The sequence below is a fragment of the Anas acuta genome, chromosome 4 (genome assembly GCF_963932015.1).
Source record: "Anas acuta chromosome 4, bAnaAcu1.1, whole genome shotgun sequence".
In the NCBI taxonomy this organism is placed as follows: domain Eukaryota; kingdom Metazoa; phylum Chordata; class Aves; order Anseriformes; family Anatidae; genus Anas; species Anas acuta.
In genome coordinates, this window is record NC_088982.1 from 13,089,518 (window position 1) to 13,101,130 (window position 11,613).

Below are 11,613 nucleotides of genomic sequence, written 5' to 3' on the forward strand. Positions count from 1 at the left end.
TTGTTCCAGTTGTAAACTCCAGTGATTACAAACACACCCACTAGTTCTCAGATCATCTGACACGTTCATTAGGAAATCAAAGGTCTTTTCTAGCAGGGAAGAAGTCTTTGCATCAAATACTAAAAGAGAAGCACTTTGTAACAGACCATTACACAGAGACAAACAGGGTTCCAGGTTTTCTACAGAGAAAGGCTAACAGCTTTTTACTGAAGAAAAAGCAAAACACAAAGTTCCTGAAACGTCTAAATAGGTTCTGTCTTTTCCACAATAAAGCATTTCACACACCTTAAAGCTATTTGAAGTTCTATGACTTTTTTTTTTGTGTGTGTGTGTAATGTGATACAAAGTAATAGATTGTTGTGTTTTGTTTTGTTTTGTTTTGTTTTTCCAAATTAATCAGACCTCTCTTATCTCTGTGCCTGCAAGTCAGTGTAGCTAAACATAGTGTCCATTCTGCACTGATTGAAAAATATTTTTAGATTTCTCCTTTTTGTATTTAGTAATAATGATGTTTTGATTTTAGCTATCAACACCTCCAAGATAGAGTATGGGCTTACAAACATAGCAGCCAAATCCAGATATCGGCAAGTTACTGAGTAAGCATAACTCACAGCACACCATGCATTTCTATTGGCCTTGCTTCACCTCTTCAATAATGGGACACATTTGTCTTGGACAGTCTTGAATTTGAACACATGCTATAGGAAGGTGTTAAGTAACATGGACAAAGAAAAATGTAGACAACATGTATTTGGGTACAGCACGTTACTGAACACCACTGAGCTACAGCAGCCCCCATGATGATTTTCAATCAGTTAGTTCATTTTCACTCAATCACATTGAATTGCGACTCTATGTCCATAGACTTCAACATGTTTTGACCACCTTGAGTGACTTATAGCACGACTAGATAACATGATTGCAAAGTTGTTAGCACAGAATGTGTCAAGTACTGTTTCAGCTAAGACATATCCAGCCAGAGCAGAGCTTTTTCTTGATACATCACTTTGCTGCGGGACACCAATCCCAAACTAGATGTCTAATCTCTACCACAGTACAACAATACGTAAGCACAAACAACCCCACAAGGTAATGGGTGTACTAATAATATTTCATATGACCTTACAAGTTGGTGTGATTTAATAATTTTTTTAAATTTATAATAGAAAACTCTATTTTTGCTAAGGAAATTTGAGAGGCAATTTGTAGTGTTTTTTTACCAGAACCTAGTAAATCACAGGCATGATCTCAGATTGATAACCCTACTTGCTCTCCTGTTCAATATCTATACCTCAGGGAAAATGCTTTAAATGATCTTTGTATGGATTTCTGACTCCATAGCCTTTCTCATTCCATATGAACTGTCCCTCTGGTCTCTCAGGTTTATGAGGAGTCAGACTTGTGAAGAATCTCACTTTAGCAGCTGCTCCCATAAAATGGTATATACAAGCAAATTAGTAGAGACCTGAATCTTTCCCTACTTATCCATGAAAATATTGTAACAAAACCAGGAAGACTGAGATATTGCCGTCATCCTAGATGTTTCTTACCACCACTGTAATGGAGTCAAAGGAATAATGTACAGAGGTACCTATGGGCATTTTAGGGCAAATCTAATAGAATAAACCACTTCCATGTTGCTAAACATTGTGCTAAAGTGGATTTGTGAGTGGATTTGTGTTTCTTTTACGGTGCTAATAACTTCTTTGGAAGCTCCAGTGCAGAGCATTGTGCTGAGTAGCATTTCTGATGTCAACAAATTCCTGTAGGCCTCCAAACAGTCACCACAGAAAATAAGTAAAATAAAATAAAATAAAATAAAATAAAATAAAATAAAATAAAATAAAATAAAATAAAATAAAATAAAATAAAATAAAATAAAATAAAATAAAATAAAATAAAATAAAATAAAATAAAATAAAATAAAATAAAATAAAAAAATAAATCCATCCACTGGTCCCTTCTTCCCAGCATGTCCACATAAGCCATGCAGTGTAGCTGAACGGAGACTTTTTCCACCATGGGCTGAGTGTTCAGAAGCTAACTTACTGGGGAAGGTGCTGTGAGAGTTCACAAAACCAATTAATATGGAGTCAAACATTCAGGTTCATAGTCCTTCCACAGTAACCTAATGAGTAGGAAAGCAAACAAAGTGCCTTAGCTCATACTTAACTAGAAACTGTTAAGGAACCACTTAAAATTACCCCTTTGAATTTCATAGCAAGGACATAACTAGAAAGTGTTAGTAGAGAATGTCTGCCCATGGCCCCAGACTGATGGTTTATGGTCTTTTTTCTTTTTATTTTTTCTTTTTCCTAGGTAGCAGCTCCAATCTCCCAGCATCCTTCTTATTTTCTTCCAGGTTTTGAAAATAGGTCTTTCCTTCTAGCTCAAGCTACAATTTTCCCAGCAAGTCAAGTGCTGGTAAGAAGGTGTCTGACTTCAATATTTCTTAACAGAAACAGCACTTCTAGTTTTACAAGACCCCAGAGGAGAAAAATCAGGCTTGTAATAAGAAAAAATCTGCATTTAACCAGGTCAGTCTCTCTTGTAGACAGAGTCTATAAGCAGAGTTGTGAAGTCTCACACAATGAATATGGGACTTACCCCCCGGCTTCTCTCTGACATCCCCCAGGATAAAGCCCTATCTATACTGTGCACTGCCCCCCTTATTCTTCCTCAGAAATACAGCAAACAGCAAAGCCAAAATCTATTAATGAGCTGCAATTGGCACAGGGTGATGGAGTGAGAAGGCTGGGGCCAACACGGCTGCCAGGGGCCTCATGGCCACAGGAGCCATGGAGGAGACACGTTCCTCAGCTCCAGCCATGCACTACATTCTTTCCTCAGTGCCTGCCTGAACAACGTCCCTTCCCATGATGCTATTCCTAGGTCCATCCTAGCACACAGTCTCACATCCCAGACAGATACTGCCCCTCATCATTTGACTGGAAATAGACGATTAGCCTGTCTGACCTGTAGAAGCATTGAAAACCAAGGCAGGGGTTGCCTATAGCAGTTTGTGAGACCAATCTGATTTGAAAATAATTTACACCCAAGAGCACTGTGGTAAGCAACTACTTCAGGTTCTTTGAGCACACAAACCTGAATCCACTGTTGTTCAGATCAAATACTGACTGGGACCAAAATACTGGCATACACTGCAATCATGTCCATTAACAAAGCAGGATGGGGTTTCTCTTTCTGTCCCCATGCCTTGCATCACCACTTCCACTCTCCATCTCAATTCATTGAATGAAAGCTTCCAAGACCTTTACTGTTCATAAGCATGAGGACTTTTCTCTGTTAAAATTATGAAGATCTGTGATTTTAATAAATTATATGTTAAGGCAGCAACTTGATGTTAATGAATTACAGAATGGAGGTTGGCAGCAGAGACTTTCCATAAGTTGCAGTGTGCCCAATTATACTAACAGGCTGGGTAGCACCGAGTGAATTATTCCAACATAACATAAACCAGCATAATTGTTTTCCTGCAATTTTTATATCAAATATCACTTGTTTTCAAAAACACATTTCTTCTTTCTTTTACTGTATTTTCCTGTTGAGGAGAAGCATGATCTGTATCTGATCAATTTGTTGAATACACTGGAAAAAAGGCACACGCTGGCTAAGGATGGATCAAGCTGTGTTTGTTTCCACAGAATTTCTAGGTTGGAAGAGACCTCAAGATCATCGAGTCCAACCTCTGACCTAACGCTAACAGTCCCCACTAAACCATATCCCTAAGCTCTACATCTAAACGTCTTTTAAAGACTTCCAGGGATGGTGACTCCACCACTTCCCTGGGCAGCCTGTTCCAATGTCTAACAACCCTTTCGGTAAAGAAGTTCTTCCTAACATCCAGCCTAAAACTTCCCTGGCGCAACTTAAGCCCATTCCCCCTCGTCCTGTCACCAGGCACGTGGGAGAACAGACCAACCCCCACCTCGCTACAGTCTCCTTTAAGGTATCTGTAGAGAGCAATAAGGTCACCCTTGAGCCTCCTTTTCTCCAGGCTGAACAAGCCCAGCTCCCTCAGCCGCTCCTCATAGGACTTGTTCTCCAGGCCCCTCACCAGCTTTGTCGCCCTTCTCTGGACCCGCTCAAGCACCTCGATGTCCTTCTTGTAGCGAGGGGCCCAAAACTGAACACAATACTCGAGGTGCGGCCTCACCAGAGCCGAGTACAAGGGGGACGATCACCTCCCTAGCCCTGCTGGTCACACTGTTTCTTATGCAAGCCAGGATGTTGTTGGCCTTCTTGGCCACCTGAGCACACTGCTGGCTCATATTCAGCCGACTATCAACCATCACTCCCAGGTCCTTTTCTGCCTGGCAGCTCTTCAACCACTCATCTCCCAGCCTGTAGCTCTGCTTGGGGTTATTACGCCCCAGGTGCAGGACCTGGCACTTGGTCTTTTTAAACTTCATGCAGTTGACCTCAGCCCATTCCACACTGGTCTTCTCTTCTGACCTCCTTTTAGGAAAGAGACCTGATGAGAAATTTCTCAGCTCAGACTAGATATGATTTTGAGCTCAACTACATTATAAAACCTATTATGGTGACACAACACGTCATGGGAGAAAAAGGGGCATCCTGATAGCACAACATTGGCACTTCATCATGCAGGTAAGTTGCAGTGACACCGTGCTATGTCTGTAGGAGGGATTTTGCTGCACAGTTCTTCTGGTTAGTGCAAGTACAAATGTTATGCTTTTGTGTTTTGTTATTTGGTTTTGTTTTTGTTTTCCACACTGTATATAGCTGGAAAAAAAAAAAAAAAATATATATATATATGTATATATATATATATTCATAGCTGAGACCTTGTCTTTCACTGAGCCTGTTTGCCTCGGTTCTAGGCAAGGTTAAGCAATCGCTGTATATAAAACAAAGTTTACAGCAGTTTTGACTTTTTAAAATAAGGATTTGAAATGGAACAGATTTATAATGCCTGATTTCTAACCATAGAGGTCCCCAGCAGAGATAGTTAAGAAAAATGAATTCTTCAGTACTGATTTGTACTTGGATAACATTTGGAGTGAAATTTTAAATAAAGGTCATCAAGGAATAGGGAGGTAAAATAAGTCTTTCATTTTGATCTCTTCCAGGGGTATGGCTTATAAGGATATGACCATTGTAGTGAAAAGACTTCCCATATTTCTCACTCCAGCAGCTTGTAAAAATAGTTGACTGGGGTTTATTTTACTTTACTTTATTTTATTTTACTTTATTTTATTTTATTTTATTTTATTTTATTTTATTTTATTTTATTTTATTTTATTTTATTTTATTTTATTTTATTTTATTTTATTTTATTTTATTTTATTTTATTTTATTTTATTCATATAATTTCTTTTATTGGCTTATTTTCACAGATTTTGTTGAGTACAAAGCCTTGAAGTGTTTTTCAGCAGTACGTGATCTCTCAAAGAGTCCACAAGCTGTGGCTCTTTAGGAGTTGCAGTGATGCACTATGACATTCCCAGACTGCCTCAAACCACACAGCATCTGGCAATGACCCCTCTAAGCACCAAGGCCTGGACTGGACGATGCCTACAGCACCAGGAATGCACAGACAGTGCTTGACCCCATCTTGGGACTGTGCAGTGCCATGACCTGAGAACCCTGCAAGCCATACAACATCCTGGATTAAGGGTCAAGATTTTTAAGGGTTAAGATTTTTCTCCCACATGTAGCAGGGAATTTCTCCCCAACATCATCCCCATGTGCATCCCTCATTCTGCTTGGTTGGAGGCTCATTTTAGCAAAGAATGTGCAATCAAGACCTGCAATTCAGATCCAGGAGCAGAAAGTTGTCTTTAATTTATAAAGTATGTACGCATAAGGAATCCTGAATCTGATTTTTATGGTTTGTCCACATTAGGCTATTTTGTTAGTATCAACATAGCTTTATGTGTGTATATATATATATATATATATATATATATATATATTAGTTTAAAGACTTCTCTTCAACTCCTACTCGACAACACCCTTCCTTTCTGTTTCCTTATTTCAGTAACTTTGAATGTGCATGCATGTGCTTGTACATGCACACTCGCACACAAAGAAACCACATTCAATCTTGGTGTAGTATTCAGGCTCCTAGACCACACATTTCCTATTGCCCGGAAGTGCTGAGCCTGTAGCATGAGCCATCATCAGCTAAAATTAAATTTCTAACTACATGAATGTTATTTCTAAATCATAGAATCATAGAATCATAGAATATCCTGAGTTGGAAGGGACCCTTAAGGATCATCAAGTCCAACTCTTGACACCGCATAGGTCTACCCAAAAGTTCAGACCATGTGACTAAGTGCACAGTCCAATCTCTTCTTAATGAGATTCTTCTTAAATGAGATTTCTTCCAATCGTGTGAGAATTATTTCTGATTAAGTCCCCAGCAGCATTAAGAATGTCAAATAAGAAGGGACCTCAGGAGTGATTGCAGCAGTTGTTAATACTACCTCCATCACACAGCTGCTTTCAGAAACTCATGATGTCTCACCACCTCTGGTGGTAGTCAGAGAACTTAAAAAATGCGATTAACAATTAATTGGTAAGAGGCAATAACATTTGATACTAGAATCAAATACAAGCAGTGGTTTAAAAAAAAAAAAAATCCTTAATAAATATAATAAATCCTTGTTAGTAAGGCAAAATACTAAGTGTTTTTCCATACCCCAAATCTAGGAGATATCAGATCTACCTGACACATGCTTAAACCCTGAAGTGAGACAAGCCAAGTAGGTTACTATGAAATGTAATTTTGTTTTGGTACGTAATATTATAAGCAACAGTGAAAATTGTTTTTACCACTAGAAACAGGAAAAAAAAGTCTATGCTTAATAAAATATTGTAAATTGTGGGTTATGCCATTACCTGCAATGAATTGTTTAAAGCATAACTTGGATACTTTTGTTACTAACTCTTCAGTACACCATACACTATTAAACTAGGCCTCACTGTGACTAAGATGTGGCCTTCAAGACGTCTACTGATGGCAAGGTAGATCAATGCCATCTGCTTCCCAGACTGAAGCCCAATGGAGAGCTCCCAGTCTGAGCCCCAAAGAATGCACCACAGGCATAAAGAAATCCGATTTAGACATGGGACTGAGTGACCAGTGCAGGTCTGGTGAAAGAAAAAGCCTTCAAGGATCAGAGTTTCAAGGGTGGAGCTTGGCAGCCAGGAACAGGGAGAAAGCTCCAAGGGTCAGAGTAAGCAAGAAAAAAATTAAAAAGCCAAGTGTGGGAAAACGAGCCACAGGAATCAATAACGATGTATGATCAGAAGGGTATGGCAGGGGAGACTCAGAAAAGGGGCGGAAAGGCTTTACCAACTTGTTTGTGTAAAAACTGGAAGGAATGTCTGCCATCCTGAGACAGTGTCACTTTTCCTTCTGTTGTGTATTCTGGATGGTTTAGACCTTGAAGTTTTCCAGCTTTTCACAGGAAAAGATTTTAGGATTTTCCTTGGGGGTGTTGGAGGGGGAAGGGGTCATTTTTCATTTAACATTTTTAGTATTCAAATTAGAAGACTTTCAGCATCCTGGGGTGAGACTCAAAAGACTTTCCCTAGGAAGCCTGGGAGCATATCAGAAATCAATGGCATGAAGGATGGAAAAAGTTTCAAAAATGTGAGACTGGCAGGAAATACTGGCACATTTCTGTTTGATATTTACTTTCTTGGCATGCGGTGGCTCTTTTAGCGCCAGTGGAAAATCCTTCAGTGCCAAGCCACTCTCAGATAAATCTGCACAAGAAATACACTTTGAATTGGCATGTAGCATTTGAGATTGAGGTTTAACCCTTGCCAAAATATGTATTTTTGGATTCTACCATCTCTCCAGTAAATTAGGCAACTTCATAATACTAAAATGCTACACATGACTGCTTTGAAGTTGATGCATCTGAGTTCAGCCAAACTAAATGAATGGGGAAGAGTGAAGACACCTGACACAGAACGTAAATCAGCCAACCAAACCTCTGAATTACATGTCCATTTTTATACCAACATCGAGGAAGTTGTAGACTTTCAACCTACACTACTTAAACCTAATATCCAGTGATAATTAAGGGTCTTACTACAAGACTGGAGGTATTCTTCATGTGAACGAGGAATGTAAAGGGGTTGAGACACATGAGAACACCTTGCATTTATTCTTGCTAATGAGTTTTAAAGCCCCTTAGTCTTCCTTATAAAATCTATGCTTGCATTATACCCTATCCAAAACTACAGATTTTAAATTCCAGTCTTTCAAATGGATAGTTTGTACAATCCTGGGAAAAAAAAAAAAAAAAAAAAAAAAAGCCCTTTATGCTATGCCGGAGTTCATGGGTTTCATCTCATCCTATGGGATGAACTGACTAAGAACCTCAGATCAGAAGTTCTCCCTGAAGCAAGCTGGGAGCTATTCCTGGTCACAAACATAACTGCATGGCATTCCAATATAATAAAGTCATCTATATGATAGTTCTCCACTACACAAAAAGATGTCATGGACAGGGGCCTGCTAAGTCTATCATTGTGAGTAGTGCCATAGCTGTTGGAAAAGAATGTATGGTCTAGATCAGGAGCCAAAATCAGTAAGCACAAAGAAAGATCTAAAGAGCAAGACATATCTAGATGCTAACAAAATAAGATGGATATTAGGTTATGCTGCTGAGATCAGTAAAAGAAGAAACCCTTGCGCAGGATTTTATATCCATTTCCACTTATTTCTTCTCCTTTATTCATCAACATTATGCAGAATGTTTCACCAGAAGAAAAGATTTCTTACAATTTCTTTTTCTTTGCAACTTTCCAAACCCCATTGCCACCTTTGGGGAGCTGGAGAGTATCTGTCTTTGATGTGCCAGTGGGACAGCCATAATTCTTGAGATGCATGTGGGTTTTGTTTTGTTTTATTTATTTTTTTCATGACCATATAAAGACAATATAAGGCATCACAAAGAAATGAAAAGTATGACAACATAGATTAATCCAAATACTCCTTCTGTTGTTTTCACATGGAGTATAATTAGTCAGTATTAAAAAGGCTATGCTGTACACACCCAGCTACCCATATTCCATAATCATATTATTATGTCTCATCACAAAGCAACTACTTAAAATCTTTCTCTTTTTAAAACAGCTCCTTTTGGCAATAGTAGAATAAGAATTTTAAACCTCAGCTGTGTTACCTAAGACAACGCCCAGCTTTGCTAAAAACTATAGTTAATCAAGGTCTTCCAGAGAAAGGAAATACAGTAATGTTAACTTAACAAAATATGATACACAGCCTATTCAATATGGTGCAATAGACTTTGTTTATGCCGTTTCTCTCTTCCCATGTTATTTCTTTGACTTCAAAGATGTTATTTCAGAGATGTACAGAGAACTCTAAAACAAAGTCTCTAGCATGGTATTTCTAGGCCTAACCAACCCACTGAAAGCGTCAGACTCTAGATTATTCTGATTGCCCCGTTGTAAAATAGCTTGAAATCATGGTCTGGTGAAAAGAACATTAGCATCAACTTTCCAGAATCCGACTAACTCACTTGCGCTTTGTCAGTGGAAATAGGTTGTTATTAACAAACCAGGCACTCAAAGAAATTGCTTGAATCCTGTTTCTTAAACATACATTTTATGGCATTCAGGCAAATTTACCGAAAATGTACTGGGCAGAAAAAAGTTTTTTAATATATTTTCAGATCAAAGATCTCATTATCTAAAGTACTGTCGGGTTGTCTTTTATCTTCAGAGCTGGCAAGCTTAGGAAACATGTTGCAAATAAAAGCAGCCTTCCAAAATGTCATACTGATTACACATTCAAAACTCAGGTACTTGATGCTTAGCTAGATGACAAATACCACATGAGTTCATTACATGGTTTAGCTGTATTTTTGTCCAGAGGCTGGACAAAAGCCTTCTCTACACATATTACAGAAACAACCATGTTGTAAAAGACATATCCACTGACAATATTTCCTAACCTATTAACTGCCCTAATTTCTTTTGGTGGTTGATAAAATACAGTAAAGTCTGACATCCAACTACTAGCTTTTTATCACATTACTTAGTTCACAGGACATATGTTGACATGTTCTGTAACTTGTTCCATTATTTTTCCCATTATTTTTCTGTACTTTGACAATAATAACAACCTATGACTCTATGACTGCACAACTCTAGAAATATAGAAGAAAATATTACATAGTTGAACACATTTTGTGCATGCAGGAACTTCTTCAAAGTTGTGAGGTGCTCCCCTGTGTGTACCTTTCCAGCGTTAATGAGATGTTGAGCAATAAAAGGAATGCATGTCAAAATGTAACTGATAATGGACAATGATTTATTTCCACTGACTTTACTAGTTTTTCTATCTCGGGAAAATATTTAGTGTATATTTTTGTTAGTATGCTATTTTCTGAAGAACAGGAAAATTGAGACTAGTTAATGTCTCTTGAAAGAATGCTTTCAACTGCTGAGAATGGAGGAGAAAAGCCATGGAAGTAATTTGCTACTGAATTTCTTCATAATTACAGGGTTACAACACATACAAAAACAATGAGTCTCCTTTTGAAATTTTACGTGGGTGAAAGGTGAAGACCAAGCTGAATTGGGTCACTTGTTTATTCTTTTGATGGTGACAAGCTTGAATATATAATAATCAAGAGAAGTCAAGAGCTACATTGACATAGATGTCAATTAACACAACCAAATTACAGAAAAGCCTAAAATGATTCAATCTTTCTTATTCAGAAATAGTTTCTGCAGATTCTAATAAATATATATATATAAATAAACAAATATTTAATTGTTCACATGTTTATTAATGTTGATATAATTATGTCAGTGCTCATAATGGTACTCTATTCTATATCTTGTCTGCTTGAACACATAATGACCTGGAAAGCTAGCTACAAGTTAATGTTTTCTAATAAAGGAAAAACTAGACTGAAATAGTGTCTGCTATTTTTTGAGGAAGTTATTATAAGGTGTGCAACTAACTTCTTAATCCACTAATGTTCTTTTCTGCATACAGATAGGACAATTCCAGTTAAAATTAGAATCTCTGGCAGAAAGATTGTGAAGAAAACATTATGATAAGTCTGATGTCCTGCACAGACCAAAGAGTGTCACAGAAAATACCCATGTTTGGGTCTCTTCACAATATGCTACTGATAGTCTATCCTCTTTTGAATGAGAACCGTAAAGCATTGAGACAACAAGCCACAGTGTTGTTTCTAGGACTCTATACATCATCTCTTGTCCAACCACCACAGCCAGACATATCATCTATGCATTATCCTGCAAAGAAATGTGAAGGATGGGAAAACACAACCACTTTTTTCATCAGATGAACACGTCACTAAAGCATTTGTCTAAAGAGCTATTTCTATGCTGTCTAATAAAGCAGGTCCTAGAAACTAGAATGAAACTAGAATACTGTTTGTCCATGTCACTTACCAATATGCTCCCTGGTATGGCTGTGCTAGCGCTCTCAGGTACAGTGTGAGGGATAGACAAGACTCTTTCTATCAAATACTGTGGACAAAATACAGCAGGTTCCCTCCATCTCTCCTAGTCCCCATGGCTATCCCAGGTGACTTTGCCTCC